Source organism: Saccopteryx leptura, chromosome 6, assembly GCF_036850995.1.
Source record: "Saccopteryx leptura isolate mSacLep1 chromosome 6, mSacLep1_pri_phased_curated, whole genome shotgun sequence".
Lineage (NCBI taxonomy): Eukaryota > Metazoa > Chordata > Mammalia > Chiroptera > Emballonuridae > Saccopteryx > Saccopteryx leptura.
Window position 1 is genome coordinate 29,921,833 of NC_089508.1, and position 13,497 is coordinate 29,935,329.

The 13,497-nt window shown below is 40.4% G+C and overlaps 1 protein-coding gene across 7 annotated transcripts in view; it reads right to left on the minus strand.

The window, feature by feature from the left end:
- SIPA1L1 (signal induced proliferation associated 1 like 1) overlaps nt 1–13,497 on the minus strand; it is a 372,985-nt gene that overhangs the window by 296,090 nt on the left and 63,398 nt on the right. For all 7 annotated transcript variants that reach the window (XM_066344442.1, XM_066344440.1, XM_066344435.1 and 4 more), the window contains one exon: nt 1,207–1,267. The gene's annotated coding sequence lies outside the window, so the exon portion shown is untranslated. The remainder of the gene's footprint in view (nt 1–1,206; nt 1,268–13,497) is intronic.

Consider the following 13,497-nt stretch of genomic DNA (forward strand, 5'->3'; position numbering starts at 1 on the left):
GTCTCAAAGGCAGTTTTCATTTGTGTGGCTAATAAAAAAATGTGGGTTCTTTATGGATAAAAATTACAGAGATCTAAAATTCTTTCTTAGAATCCACCTCTATCAAATAAAGGAATGAATCTGGGAATGATCAAATGAACGCTCCCTGGAGAGTGTCTTAATGTCGTTTAAAAATATTTTCAGAGATAATCATTCCCCAATTTCTCTTACTGAAATTCAGGGAAGGTCAGAAATAGCAAGCCACTTTGAAAGCAGTGCTCTAATTACCCAGCAGGCTTTAGGAAAGAAGCCCTAAGATCTGCACAAAGGCCTAAGGAGGCAAGATGCTCAGATAACCTTGACCATCCTTGGTATGATGCAGCCAATCCAGGAGAGCTGACTACTTAAGCAACTGGCGTCTGCTCCTACAAAGCAGCAGATAAGGAGAATCCCAAGACCTTTGTTTCAGCATCTGGTTAAGATGAACGTTAAGGACAAAGGAAGAAAACCAAAGAAATATACTCAACCCCAAACCACTTGTCTTTATCTGAATTTACGAGTTTAGCATATTACAGCATTTTCAGCCTATTAAAAAAATCTCTTTCAATCAAAGTAAGCTGTTATTTTTCTCAGTGAGAATACCCATTTACAACTGATTAAATATCTGAGTGTGGACTGAAACATTAGGATAGGCCTAGGACAGAACTGGGTTTCTACCTAGCAGTACCCACATGCAATCACTACAAGATCAAATGTAAATGTCACTCAAACTGATCATCCAACCATCTCTCAATTTTTCAGGATAAACTTAGTATTCTAGATTATATACTAATGTATCAGGGTTAACAAGATTCTTACTTAGCACATGGGTTGAGGTATAAACTCCCATCTATTTTTGAGGAATACATAGAAGATTTTTTGAAATGCATTTACAATGGAGTAGAAACATAAGAATGAACAAAAATCTTCATAACATTAATTTCAGTAGTCAGAAAAATATCTGAAATATTTTATCTATAAAGATGACAATGAATAATTGCACAGGAGTTGACCCCCTTCTCTGTGTTCATTTCTGCCTCCGAAGGAAGAAAAATCAATGGAGAAACATATAGAATCCTCATATGCTAAATCAAAACTTTGAGATTAAGCAGCAGGTCTTCTGAGAATGAACATTTGAGTGACATTCCCTTCCCCCAACATGACCTTGTGACTCATCCACCAACTCACCCATTTTCACTTCAAAGTAGTAAATCCGGCTTGAGTCCAACTTGAGGTATTTTTTCAAAACCTAGATTAAAATAATTATAAACTTTAGTATAACAAGGTTATTTTCAAAGTTTGAAAAACATATAACTGTATCTAGAAATTTCTGGTTGTTACATCAGAGGGAGGGGATATGCTACTGGCATTTAGTGGGTAGATGCCAGGAGTGCTGCCAGCCCTGCAAGGCACAGCACAACACCCCACAACCTACAAGGCACAGCATAGCACCCCACAACCTACAAGGCACAGCATAGCACCCATAACAAAGATTTGTCTCACCCAAAATGTCAAGAATTGCAAGGTTGAGAAACTCTGTTCCAAAGTAACCTACCATTCTGATTATTTAGAAATTCTGCATTTTCACATGGGTCACTTCAGATAGATTTGTAAGTCCCACTACCACCATGACCATTTCCTGTGGCTTTAAGCTTATTGTTAATTAAATAAATATATATAATAGTTAATTATTAACATTGGACACAGATATGTATTCTTTTATGTGCCTACTCTGAAAATTTTAAAATAAATCAGACTATACATGTCCAAAGGAGCTTTCAAGAAACCATTTTTAATTTTTGCTGAAATAGAACAGTATTTCAAACTTCATTAACTCCCAAACCCTGTCCCCAAACATTAAACAGAAGCTAAGAGTAGGAAGAACCAGAACTCAGTCTCACAAATATTCCCAATTCCTGTTAAGGACAAGAAGAAAAGTTCCTCTTCCCACCCTCTCACCTTGGATATCAGGACTCCCATCTTTTATTCAGCCAAATATAAAGGTATTTCAAAGCTTAAGAAAACTTTGAGGAAAAGGAACCTATAAATGATATTCTGAGTTAATATCCCAGATAATAAAACTTGCATTTTTTTATTTTTTACATAATTGGCCTACCGGTTACACAAACAGAATGAGTCAAGAAACTTCTAGCCCTGGCCGGTTGGCTCAGTGGTAGAGTGTTGGCCTGGCGTGCAGGAGTTCTGGGTTCGATTTCTGGCCAGGGCACACAGGAGAAGCGCCCATCTGCTTCTCCACCCCTCCCCCTCTCTTTCTTCTCTGTCTCTCTCTTCCCCTCCCGCAGCCAAGGCTCCATTGGAGCAAAGTTGGCCCGGGCGCTGAGGATGGCTCTATGGCCTCTGCCTCAGGCGCTAGAATGGCCCTGGTTGCAACAGAGCAATGCCCCAGATGGGCGGAGCATTGCCCCCTGGTGGGCATGCCAGGTGGATCCCGGTCGGGCACATGCGGGAGTCTGTCTGACTGCCTCCCCGTTTCCAACTTCCAAAAAATACAAAAAAAAAAAAATTTAAGAAACTTGTAACAATTGAAGTATATACTTTGTTTAGTTAATCGAAATTAATGAGCTATAACTGTTAACAGCGAACAGCACCAGATGTTACCAGAAAAGTTAGATCTGAGTCCTTGAGTTTGGCTAAGAATTCAGAGCCAATTATGCAAATACAAGTGAATGTTTATTTAGAAAGTCACAGAGGTAAAAGAAGTGAGCCAGCTGGGCTGCATGGATTCAGGAAACAAGTTCAGAGGCAAAGAAGGGTCCTTGGAGCTTAGGAGAAAGGAAGTAAGGGTACACACCTCGAGGAAAGAATGGGGGCGGAAAGGCACCGCATGAGAGAGAGGGCGCGCCTGAGGGAAGAAGAGGGTGAGGAAAGTGAGGACACGCTCGATAGAGTGTACAAGCACACTAGGTCCTTTGTCTTAAGGGGTTTTATCTGGTTTTCCAACATGGGGATTTTGGGAATTGTCTCTGAAGAGAATCTCAACAAAATATTCATCAGCTTTCCATGTGTGTCTTTTCAGGGTCATGGTCTCTACTGACTGGTCAATGTTAGGGTAGGGCTGCACTAGTGACTGCAGCTGGTCCAGATGTCAGCCATGGCATGACTTTGTCTGGTTTTGCTGCTTTTCTGGGCCTGGAACTGAAATACACCTGAGGCCTAAATGTTATCTCTACTTGGAAAAAAAGTCTATCTCTGTGGACAAAATTATTTGATTCAGGCCAGAATCCCATTGTCCAGGGAGCTTATGTTTAAGGGAGTGGTCATGCAAGGGCTTGTACAGGAGTCACGCGAAGCTCTTCTCCAGCCCCCTGTTCCTCCTCTAACAGGGTCGACTACATGACTAGCAATATGCCAGGGGAGAAAACATCAGGGAAGTGTCTGAACTGTATGTCCAGCGATATACTTGAGGAAGTCCCTCCCTACATTTACTTTCCCAGTTTTGCCCATTGCTAGGCACTCAGGGCTTTCCACTCTTGTTGGCCTTCTGCACCTAGTCTATCATTCCTACTCTAATCATGTCTGTCTAACTGCCTACTATATCATAACTTGCTAATTACATACATAAAACATACCTAAGAGCTGATTTATACTAGTAATCCACTTAGGTACATGAACAAACATGCAAATTTTAAACTCAAATGAAAGGGTATGATTTCTAAACACACTTAGAAAGATTCCATCACAATTATTCCATTCCACTGGGAAACATTTTCATGAGGTGGCATACGGGTTTATATTCTAATTATAGACTGATTTCTTCCTCGGAACCCCCAGTGCTATAAAGGAACTACCCAAATCAAACTCAAGCACAAGCACGCCAGGCAGAGAAGCACCTGGGCGGATGGTGGGCGGTAGGTAAGATGATATTCATATCCCAAAGCACTGGAGGTCTGGGCAGTCCAGAAAGAATGTGTGGCAGAGGCAGGGTTCCGATCTGGGGCTCCTGGCCAGGCTCAGGGCCCTGCATACTGGCCTAATCATTATATTGAATGGTGTGCTTTTCCAAAGGCAGGCTAACGTACACTCTAGATTCAAGGTGTGTGTTAAAGCAGTGTAGAGCCACCCCACCTCCACACAGACAGAAGACAACTGGGGAAGGCAGCATCATACAAAAGCCAGAAAAATAATGACTTGGTCAAACACAACTTCTTAACATCCATCAATGGCTTAAAAAAAAAAAAAAAAAAGGCATTTTTGCTTTACGAAGCCAAGTAACATTGGGGCCTTCAGACCTTCCCCTTTTCTACCAAAAAAAAAAAAAAAAAAGGGAAGGCCCAAAAATTACTAAGAAGGTTGAGAAATATTAGTGCACAATATGAAATTTAACCTCTACTTCCATTTTTCTAGATTTAAATTGGTCTTTAAATCAAAACTCATCATAAAATTTCAAACATAAACACTTAATATTTTTTTCACTCTCACCAGTAAAATATACTCTGTTCCAAAAAGAAAGGTTGCTCAATTTCCTGTCAAAGGCAATCCGGAGAAGGCCACCTACACTGTAAAAGCAGTGAGAAAAAATGAAATAAAATACTGAAGAAAAGCCGGTGTGTGGGGGTGTATTCTAAGTGCAATGGAACTGCTGCTCGAGATTTTTAAAAGCTTCATTCCCTGATCCTTCTGAGAAACATGAAAATTAGTATAACTGCTCAAGAGAAGTTTGTCCTTCACACTGTTTCAGAAAAACAAGCCTCTGATGGTTCTACCATAGAGAAGAACGTAAGGAGCGGGGGTGGGGGCAGTTCAAGACCTTTACCGTGACTTTCTGTACCGAAGGGTAAAGGTAGATTCTACCAAACAGACAACTGACATCTGATGTACTCTGAGAGAGAGGGCTGATGAGGAAGACCTTCTCTCCACCATTCCGCATCACACAGGTTTCTAGATTAGGATCAGCCTGGTTCTAATATGCTCCGTCCTAAACCCTTGGAGGCTAACCATGCATAAACACAGGCATAAGCTGACCAGAGTATGAATTAGTACAGACTCACATTTACCACTCTGTCTACCACATTTCCCTGACGTGCTAATACTTTCTGAAAACTCTAAATTCTAAGATAGCAATCAACCAGCCCAACACTTGACTAAAAGCCTCTTGAGAGATTTCCTAACATCTCTCAAACAAACAGCATCTGGATTCACTGTGCCCCATACCTCTCGCTAAGTGTCCCCAGGCCCAGAACTAGTAGCAGCTGGCCTTGGTTCGCAGCCTGGCCTCTTCTGAGCACTTCTAAGCCCAGCGCAAGCAGCAGCCATCTGCAATTCACTGTGTAGCTCAAGCTGGGTGGCCCTGGGCAGAACCCAGGTGGTGGCTGACCTTGGCCTGCACCCCCCCAGGAAGCCCCAGAGATAGCGCACCCAGTGGACAGCTTCAGACCACAACCAAGCACCACCAACCACCTCCACAAGTGACATACTCAAGGGGCAGAACAGTGGGCACAAGAGCCCCACTGAACTAATTCCTGCTCTGTGGGGTGGGCCCCTGCACAGCTGAATCTCCACAGCGGTCAGAGGTTGCAGCCCGTCTGCAGCTGGTCAGCCTGGGAGTAACTCCCTCCCACTGACATGCCAACAACAATCAAGGTTTAACTACAAGAGGAGGGTGTGCACTGCCCACATAGGGGGTGAACCTCAAGTGCCCAGCTTGGGTGACTGGGGAGACTATGCCGTCGGCCCCTACAGAACACCTACTACATCAGGCCACCCTGTCAAGCCTGGGGGACAAGGCAGCTCTACCTAATGCATGGAAACAAACACAGGGAGGCTGCCAAAGTAAAGAGACAAAAAAACATACCCCAAGTGAAAGAACAAAACACAACTCTAGAAAAAGAACTAAACAACATGGAGACAAGCAGTCTACTCGATTCAGAATTCAAAACACTAATTATAAGGATGCTCAGTAAACTTAGTGAGGACCTCAAAAGCATAAAGAAGGACCAGTCAGGGGATCTACAGAACAGGAAATGAAACTGAGAATCAAAGCAGTGCTTTGGAATATAAGGAAGAAAAACAGCACCCAATCAGAATAGCAAAATGAAAAAAGAGTCCAAACAAATGAGGACAGTGTAAGGAGCGTCTGAAACAACTTCAATTGTCCCAACATCTGCATCATGAGGATGCCTGAAGGAGAGGAGAGAGAGCAGAAACTGAACACTTATTTGAAAAAATAATACAGAAAACATCCCTAACTTGGTGAAGGAAATAGACATATAAGTCCCAAAAGCGCAGACTCCCAAACAAGATGAGTCCAAGGAGGCCCACACCAAGACACATCACAATTAAAATACGAAAGGTTAAAGACGAAGAGAGATTCTTAAAAGCAGCAAGAGAAAAGCAGTGGGTTACCAACAAGGGATCTCCAATAAAACTGGCAGCTAATTTCTCAGCAGAAACTTTGCAAGCCAGAAGGGACTGGCAAGAAATAAAGTGATGAAAAGCAAGGACCTACAACCAAGATTACTCACTCTACCCAGCAAAGCTATCATGTAGAATCAAAGAACAGATAAGAGATTTCCAGACAAGAAAATACTAGAGTTCATCACCATGAAGCCAACATTATATGTAATGTTTAAGGGTTTTCTTTGAGAAGAGAAAGATAAAAGATAAAAACAATAAAACGGCAATAAATACATATCTAACAACAAATAATTGAATCTAAAAATCAAAGTAAAGGAACAAAGAGAAAAAAAAAGCCTACTGAAACATGCTCAGTTCCGAGGTAGGCACAGGTCTGAGGTGGCAAAAACAGAAAGGAAGCTTAAACAGCTCCATTGAAATGAGGAGAAAAGACTAGCATAGCAAAGTAAGGTAAAATGAGATGCAGCATTATCACAGAATTGAAACAGTGAAATGCCACACTTTTGTAAACCATACTTCCCATTGAAAGAAGCAGCTTGTCACAAAAGCAAAACATGGGTAATGAGATATAAAGAATGGGCAGGGGGAAAGAATGTATTAATGAGGTGATGAGAAATAGCTAAAAGCAGAACACCAAATGACAATCAAGATGTACCAGGAAGCCACACTGACAGGGCAGATGCAAGTCAAGACAGCAAAGAGAAGCAAACCCCTTAAACCTTACAAATGGTTTGCTTGATAAGCAAATGACTTTCAGCTACTAAATCAACTAACAGACAAAGGGTTTTGTTTAATAATCTCAAACCAACCTATAAAAACAAAGAAGTTGCCAGATGAGCACAAATAAGTTGATTTCCCTGAATCAGTTGAAAGTAAGTAGTTAACATCATGCTCTATCACCCCTAGAGAGTTTACTGAGTAACTTCTATACACAAGGACTCTCTCCTACAAACTACAATAATTATGACCATAAAAATCCAGAAATTAATGCTAATATAGTACCATCATCTAATCCACAGACCACAATGGACTTTCTCCAATCATCCCAATAATGTTCATTTTTATTTTTATTTTTTGTATTTTTCTGAAGTTAGAAGTGGGGAGGTAGAGAGACAGACTCCCGCATGCACCTGACTGGGATCCACCCGGCATGCCCACCAGGGGGCGATGCTCTGCCCATTTGGGGCACTGCTCCATTGCATCAGAGCCATTCTAGTGCCTGAAGCAGAGGCCATGGAGCCATCCTCAGCGCCTGGGCCAACTTTGCTCCAATGGAGCCTTGGCTGCAGAAGGGAAACAGAGAAATAGAAAGAAAGGAGAGGGGGAAGGGTGGAGATGCAGATGGGCACTTCTCCTATGTGCCGTGACTGGGAATCAAACCCAGGACATCCACATGCCGGGCCTACGCTCTACCACTGAGCCAACCACGAATAATGTCCATTTTTGTAAGAGGACCCAATCCAGAATCTCCCACTGCACTTAGTATTCATATCTCATCAGTCTATTTCAATCCAGAATTCCTTAGATTTTCCTGGACTTTCAGACCTTGACCATTTTGAAGATTCCAGGCAAGTTTTTAGAATGTTCTTTAATTAAAGCTTGGCTGATACTTTCTTATAAACAACTCTAATAATGAATTTTCAGCATGAATAGCACAAAGGAGCTCTTCTCATTGTATCCTATCAGGTGGTACGCCATTTCAATTTTTTCCCTGACTGGCAATGTGAACTAACATCCCTTGATTAAGGTAATCTCTGCCATATTCCCCCACTGTCAAGTTATTCTTCTTCCCTTTATAATTCAGTATGTTTTCTGCAAAGTGATACTTTTAGACTACATAAATATCCTACTTCTCAATATCCTTCCGCTCAACACTTTTCGTGTCCATTGATAATTGTTGGCCAAATTAATTATTCTATGATAGTTGCCAAAGTGATGAGTTTTCTAGTCTGATTATTTCTACCATGTTAATGAGAAAAAAAAAATGGTATTTAGAAACCAAGATCTGAGTGTGCTTATTGCATCTGGGTTCCGACTGTTCCTGTCGTCTGAGTGAATAGAAACACACACATATAGGCACACACACTTTATTCTTTATTTCCTTCTATATCTAGGTATACCATAAACCATGCGCTCATACAGAAACCCTGACCTCCCACACGACACCACAGGGCTCACTCCCGTTTTCACCTCTCCCTTTCCTGTAAGAGCAGTAAATCTGGCTCCATTACCCTCAATTTATTTCCTTATTGGATTCACATAATGTTATCCCTACTTCTGATCCAGTACTAGAAAGAAAAAAAAAAAAGCCTGCTCTCTCTAACTAAAGGGTCAGTGAGAGGGAAGCCTAGAAAGACAAAAACATTTTAGATAAGTCACTCTACTCTACTCCAGCCAAATCCCACAGAAAAGAACTGCAACCCTACACTCACCCTCATCAGCAAACGCTGAGTAAAGAGCCAAGAGCGCTACACTCCCCTGGGTGAAATGAAGCACTCTTATTAGAGACTACATAGGGTGGGACAGAAGTAGGTTTATAGTTGTTCATAAAGAAAACAATACAATAATTAATAAATAATAATACAAGAATAGTTTATACTGTTTCATGTACTCATAACTGTAAACCGATGTTTGCCCACCCTATATATAGTAAGATACCATTTCAGAGCCCAAATGGGCAAAGCTAAACACAGGCTGTTTACAGATACACTTATGTTAAGAAGCAAGGAAATGCTGAACAAAGAACTCAAGACAGTGGTCACCTCCAGACGGGGGAGAAGATGAGATCATAGAGGAACACAGTAGCTCCTGTACTGGCCACATTCTAGCTCTTTGGGAGCACCTACAAGTGTTAGGCACAAACCCCTTGACACATACATGTACAACTGGGCCTCACCAAACCTCAAGGCGGTCATTAGCAGTTTCAATTTTACATTTGAGAGTTGAGGCCTAAAAAGGTTAAGTATGTTGCCTACGGTCACACAACTAACACGCAAGAACTCAGATGCAAACCCAGGCAGGACTGACTTGCACCTTTTAGAAGGGCTCAAACAGAAGGAAGACAGGCAGGAGAAATGGAATTAGGATTCTGAGGTAAGACTCCCTCAGTGCCTCTGAATCATTTTCAGGATGGCTGTCTGGGCAAGTCTAAGCCCCGAACCAGGAGGGCCAACATCTTCGCTGAAGGAAGGGAAGGAGACAGAGGCACAGTGTGGGCCATACCTGACACTGTGAAAGGAACAGCGCTTCCACCACTGTCCAGAAGCTGCAAACACTGCTTCAATTCAGTCACTACATAAATCTCCTCTGAGGGCCCAAGTAAAAGCTTATTACTAATTACTGTTTTGTTTTGAAATCGGGACAAGGGAGAGAAGACAAGGAACCCATTCATTAAATTCCAAACACAGCTGATGGTAAAACTGTAAATCAGCACAGAGCATGAAACATGAAATTAGTGACAAAATGTCGAGGCCCCTTTAAAGGACATGTATAATGGGATACTAAAGGAAAGACATCTTGGAAAGCTGAGATACCCCTCTACTACCCGAGGGTGTTTTACAACTGATAAAACCCAAAAACATGGATCTCCATGAAAAGAAAATAGTGTATTTATCTTCTCACAAAGTCAGAAATAACTGCATTTCTGGTACAAATATTCCCAGAATCTATTAAAAAGTCATTACTAACAACTCCAATGCCACCTGAAAATGTTTCATGATCAGCACTAATGAGTTTGCAACCACAGTTCATGCTTTCTTGTCTAGCTTTAAAATGGGGTAAGTTTTTCCGCTGTTGATTTTCAGCGGGTGGTGTATAAATTCAATCAGAAATAATGTTAAACCTGGCCTTCCCCCCAACCAAAAAAAAAAAAAAAATTGCTAAGCTTTATCTTCCCTCTCCTGTCAACCTTTTCTTCCCAAAGAGGAAAACTAGACTTAGGCCGCAGACCAAAGGGAATGCTACAGAACAAAAGAAATACAAGGACACATGCAAGTTGGTGCGAAAATAATCCACACCTCATGCAAACTTCATGTGGTAGCCTAGAACTGTCCACAACACACAGCAGTTAGGAATGGAAATCATCCAGTCAGTGCTATGCGCACACAAGAAGCACACACAAAAAATAAATCTCACAGGATAACAAGGAAAAGGCATTTTCCAGAACTCTTCAGGGCCAGGGCTTCTTTTTTTTTTTAAGCTCTTTTCTTTACTTATGAAAAGCAAATCAGGTGCTGTTGAAATCAGCATCTGGCACTGGGAAGGCAAGAGGAGTTGTCCTGAGGAATTCTGAATGCAGATAACAAACTGAATAAATTAATCCACAGGCACTTGTTTCTCTCACCCTACTGTATTAAGCTTACACGATCACAAGACAAGCAGTAATTATCCTTGAGAGTTAAGGAAGAATAGCCCAGCTTTAAAGAAATTTAAAATCTAAAAATTAAAAAAGGAGAAATAAAAAGGTATTATGTTAACATAAAAAGATAAATAAAAGGAAAACCTTGAAACACATTAAAGAGTTTAATGGTAAACTCCCAAATAACAAATTTTGAGTAAAAATCATTATAATTATTTGAAAAATAAATCCTTCCAAGCTAATGTCACTTACTTGTTATTGAGACAACCCACTTATTAAGTACCACAAGACTTGTATTTTTTTTTAAACTTTAATGGGTTTGACAACTCATGAAGACATGAGAAAAATGTTCTTCCCAGAAAAGTACATGCCAGTGGTTCTTTGATCCCAAGTGGCACAAACTACTTCTTATTCTTCCTTGCCCTAGAATTCAAAGGCTAAAATTCTACGTAGACAGAGAGAGGCAAGCAAATAAAGTGTCTAGAAAAAGGCTGAAGTGGTGATGACTAAAGAAAGAAGTCCTTTTACAGGCTTATTATCTTCATCTCGAGGCTTCTCCCACTCGGTTAGTCACCTCTATCCACCCCATTTACTTAAGCCAAAAATCTAGGATTCAGTCTCCATTCCTCTCTTTCACACCCCGTGTCCATTCTGTCAAGACCTATAATCTGCCTCCTGAAGACGATCTGAATCCTTCACTCCTCTCCATCTCTCCACTGTCCCCACATGGGTCCAAGTCACTATTGTCTCTCTCTCAACTAAGACAACTGCCCAGGTTCCTCATTAGTCTCATTTCTTCCCATTAGCATTTTCCACAGAGTAGTTAGACTGATTTTTTGAAGGTTTACCTCTTGTTAGGGCACCTTTCCAGAACAGACAGTCCTAATCCCCCACAGGAAGGCACTGGTTCTCATGACACCTTGCAAAGTGTGCCACCTACTCTTCAGATCAGAAAAGTCACTTTGGGTATTAAAGTGACAAGAGCATATATTAATAGCAAGCTTGTGGCCTGAAAAAGTAAAGATATCTATATAAAGAGAGTTCTTCTCATTGAAAGAACCAGGAGCAGCATCTGCATAGTGCTTTGGACTCCCTGGGCAAAGGCACAAGTGGAAACTGCTGTCATGTACAGGAAACAGATGGGGTGGATAGTGCAACTAGATAATCAACTGCCTCCCTCTTCCCTTCACTAGAATTTAAAAAACACCCAGTCAATAAGGAAACAAACTAGAAACATAGGAGTTTATAGCAGAAGCAGGACCTGGAACATCAAGGAACAAGTTTGAAACATCACAAAGTGGTTAGAACTAAGTAACAAAGGACATTTCAGCTATGTGTTTTTCTTAGTCTCAAAAATGAATATTATACTTCTAATGGCCTCAGTTAGAACTGAGATCCATCTGTAGCCTCATCAGACAAGAAAATCAGATCTTAATTGTGGTACAATTACTTGCTGTGTTTAAAAACAAGTATGTACTTTTGATTCAAAGTCTTCTTAAATATTGATGAAGTATAAAGCTCTAAGCAAAACACTTCCGAGTTCCAAAGATTATAAAGGCACAGACTCTCCTTTCGAAAAGTATCAAGGAAGAACAGGAATAAGTCTCCAATGGGCAAAGAAGAGAACAGAAGAAAAGCATGTCAGGGGAGGAAACAGAATAAAGACAGAAAAGGCTGCTATACGCGTAGTGTTTGAGTAAACAAAGAATATACAACATGGAAACACCTTTTAAATAACAAATATACAAAGAAACAAACTAAAGGCTGAGTAGCAATTCTCCCTGAGAGCCACAGGAGATGAGTTGGCTTTACTCTCCATTCAACATCTGTCATTTAGCTTTGGCCTTACTCTTCATAAAGCCAGGGAGCCGAATGCCTACTTCAGTATCATTTCTGGCATCCATGTACTTGTGTGGAAGCAATCATCACACGATTACAAAGATAGATGACCATCAAATCTCATCATCCTACCAGTGTCAGTTATCAGCACATGGCCTCACATTCAGAGTTGCTGCTGTAGTGTGAATAATCACTTTCAAAAACAGAGATGCTTCCAGATGAAACTGGGAGGATTTATAATTCAATCCGGCAGCTGAAGTATAAATGAGCATTTTTTTTTAAACCTACGGTGGTGCTAATGCCTTATGAAGCTTTGTGACGACGTTCACTGTATAAGGACATGTAGGATATCAGAGTAAGTGAATAACAGTATGTGCGGTTTATTCCTTCCAGTTTTATTGATATATAATTGATGCGTAACATTGTATCAAAGTGTACAACATAATGATTTGATATATGTATATATTGGGAAATGATTACCACAATAAGTTCAGTTAACATTCATCTCCCCATATATTCCAAATAAGTATTTCTTATTGCAAAAGAAAATGCTATAATTCTAATGACATTTGAAAAGTTAACTTATATACCAAAAAATAGTTTAGAACTTTCAAATAGTGTCTAAATTGGAAAAATAACTTTTAACACAGTCTAAATAACAGCAATTAAATTTTAGTTATTTCATTCCATGTAGAACATAAACCTTTCAAGGAAAAAAAAATTCATTTTGAGAATTTTTCACATCTTGTAAAGCAGAATGCAAGTACTGCTACCTTAGATGATAGAATTGTGTCATCGTGTACTTAAATAAGATGTTTAAACAAGATGAAATAGTGGCTTTTAACATTTATAAGGCTACCTGGACAAAAGAAAGTCTGAACATCATACCTGGCAAATAATACCAACAA